The sequence below is a fragment of the Chelonia mydas genome, chromosome 4, assembly GCF_015237465.2.
Source record: "Chelonia mydas isolate rCheMyd1 chromosome 4, rCheMyd1.pri.v2, whole genome shotgun sequence".
NCBI lineage: Eukaryota > Metazoa > Chordata > Testudines > Cheloniidae > Chelonia > Chelonia mydas.
Window position 1 is genome coordinate 43,517,583 of NC_057852.1, and position 3,183 is coordinate 43,520,765.

At 43.8% G+C, this 3,183-nt stretch overlaps 1 pseudogene; it reads right to left on the reverse strand.

Annotated features, from left to right (window-relative positions):
• Positions 1–2,786: 2,786 nt before the first annotated feature.
• LOC114019353 lies at positions 2,787–2,941 on the reverse strand (annotated as a pseudogene).
• Positions 2,942–3,183: the final 242 nt, after the last annotated feature.

A 3,183-nucleotide genomic window follows, 5' to 3' on the forward strand; every position in this document is an offset into this window, starting at 1 on the left:
TCACAGTCTCCATTTACTTCAAATCAACAGAGTGACAATGGCATAAAATGGATTGCCCAGACTCAGGCCCAGAATCTTCTCAGTTTTAGAATATCAGGTCTAAGAAAATGTTTCTCCTAAAAAGAACAACTTTAGCAAAAAATGACAACAAAATAATCCTTGAAATTATAACTTGAAGGTCATACAAGATTTACAGATGTAAATGTTTACAAAAGGCTTGAACAAATATCAGTGGAAAGATTCACCATTGATGTCAGTGGGCATTGAAATGGGGTCATTTCAGCTAACCTCCCCTCTCCCATAAAACTATATGGAGTAGGTATAGAAACCAAAGGCAGCACATCCTGTTTTCTAATTTGAAAAACAATCCAGAATCAAAAGGGAATGAACAGTTTTCCATCACAGGTAAAGTTCTCGTTTTCCATGAGCTAGTCTTGCTGTTCTAATCTATTGGTTGGAGTTTATTTAATCATTTCCTCAGAGCCATTCATTTATCCTTGTTAACAGCATAGGGTAAATCCAAGGTTAACAAAGAAAGCAATCCTAACACCTACACCAACTGTTCTGGGATTATTGCATAAATAGCTCTTGTGGAATTTTTGGCATTTATAGCCTCATCTTTTCCATGGAGGAACACGTAAATGCAGCCATAAGATTCAATATTTATATTACTCCCAGTATGGATTTAAGAAATAGAAATAAAATGATCATCGTCATAATGATAGTAGGCCAAATCTTGGTGTGAATAGACATAGCTCCACTGACTTCTGTGTCATTATGGCATTTTACGCCTGCTGAGGATCAGGCCTAATATGCTTAGATGAGTCACCCTTATGCTAATATGAGAGATCACTTGGGAAATCAGTCTTGTGCTGACATAAAAAGTCACTATCTGACCCTTATGTGCCCCATCAGCAAAGGGACCAAGAAAGAAGGAAGCTCATGACCAGATATCTGAACCTAGTGACAGACGATGTGGAAAAAGCTGAAGTACTCAATGCTTTTTTCTGCCTCGGTCTTCAGACTGCTGTACTGGGCAGCACAGTATGGGGAGGAGCCCTCAGTGATGAAAGAACAGGTTAAGGACTAATTAGAGAAGCTGGACATGCACAATTCCATGGGTCGGATCTAATGCACCAAGGGTGCTGAGGGAGTTGGCTGATGTGATTGCAGAGCCATTGGACATTATCTTTGAAAACTCATGGTGATTGGGGGAGGTCCCGGATGACTGGATAAAGGCTAATGCAGTGCCCATCTTTAAAAAAGAGAAGGAGGAGGATCCGGGGAACTACAGACCAGTCAGCCTCACCTCAGTCCCTGTAAAAATCATGGAGCAGGTCCTCAAGGAATCAATTCTGAAGCACTTAGAGGAGAGGAAAGTGATCAGGGAGAGTCAGCATGGATTCACCAAGGCCAAGTCATGCCTGACTAATCTAATTGCCTTCTATGATGAGATAGCGGGCTCTGTGGATGAGGGGAAAGCGGTGGACGTGTTATTCCTTGACTTTAGCAAAGCTTTTGATACGGTCTCCCACAGTATTCTTGCCAGCAAATTAAAAAATTATGGATTGGATGAATGGACTACAAGGTGGATAGAAAGCTGGCTAGATTGTTGGGCTCAACAGGTAGTTATCAATGGCTTGATGTCTACTTGGCAGCTGGTATCAGGCAGAGAGCCCCAGTGGTCAGTCCTGGGGCCAGTTTTCTTCAACATCTTTATTAATGATCTGGATGATGGGATAGATTGCACCCTCAGCAAGTTCATGTATGACACTAAGATGGGGGGGTGGGGTGGGGAGAGATAGATACGCTGGAGACTAAGGATAGGGTCCAGAGGGACCTAGACAATTAGAGGATTGGGCCAAAAGAAATCTGATGAGGTTCAACAAGGACAAGTGCAGTGTCCTGCACTTAGGACGGAAGAATCTCATGCACCGGTACAGGCTGGGGACCGACTGGCTAAGCAGCAGTTCTGCAGAAAAGGACCTGGGGATTACAGTGGATGAGAAGCTGGATATGAGTCCGCTGTGTGCCCTTGTTGCCAAGAAGGCTAATGGCATATTGGGCTGCATTAGTAGGAGCATTGCCAGCAGATCGAGGGAAGTGATTATTCCCTTCTATTAGGCTCTGGTGAGGCCTCATCTGGAGTATTCCATCCAGTTTTGGGCCCCCTACTACAGAAAGGATGTGGACAAATTGGAGAGAGTCCAGCGGAGGGCAACCAAAATGTTCAGGGGGCTGGGGCACATGACTTCTGAGGAGAGGCTGAGAGAACTGGGCTTATTTAGTCTGCAGAAGAGAAGACTGAGGGGGGATTTGGTAGCAGCCTTCAAGTACCTGAAGGGGGGTTCCAAAAAGGATGGAGCTCGGCTGTTCTCAGTAGTGGCAGGTGACAGAACAAGAAGCAATGGTCTGAAGTTGTGGTGGTGGTGATCTAGGTTGGATATTAGGAAACACTATTTCACTAGGAGGGTGGCAAAGCACTGAAATGGGTTATCTAGGGAGGTGGTGGAATCTCCATCCTTAGAGGTTTTTAAGGCCCTGCTTGACAAAGCCCTGTCTGGGATGATTTAGTTGGGGTTGGTCCTGCTTTGAGCAGGGGGTTGGACTAGATGACCTCCTGAGGCCTCTTCCAACCCTAATCTTCTATGATCTCTCCTGGCCTGCTCAGAGCCTGTGACTCTAAGGCTAGCCCTAATACATATATAATCAGTGTTTATTTTATTTTCTCATCTTAAAGCAGGTTCACTCTCTCCCCCTCCATCCCACCACACACACACCCCAGGCAAGTATGGTGCAGAAACCTCACTCCTACCAAGTATGCAGCCAAGTTTTCCACATTTGGAAAATCTTAGAGTTCAGTGTACCTGAAGTGCAATGTTTAAGTCACATCTTGGGGAAACACTTTCTGATAATGGTAACTCCTTCACCAAGTGAACATTAGCCTCCCAATTTAGAAAGTAGGTTTGTTTATCTGAAAATAAAAAGGATCACCTTGCTCTGGAAAAAATCCAGACCACTAGTTATGCCCCTAAATGTTGCATCAGCTACAGATGGGTAACAACTCCTTCCTTCGTGGTTTGCAAAAAAAAAAAAGAAAGAAAGAAAGAAAAAAAAAGAAAAATCAGCTACTTATTAAAAAGTAGCATGAACATTCAGACACATTCTTTTCTCAAGTCTGCC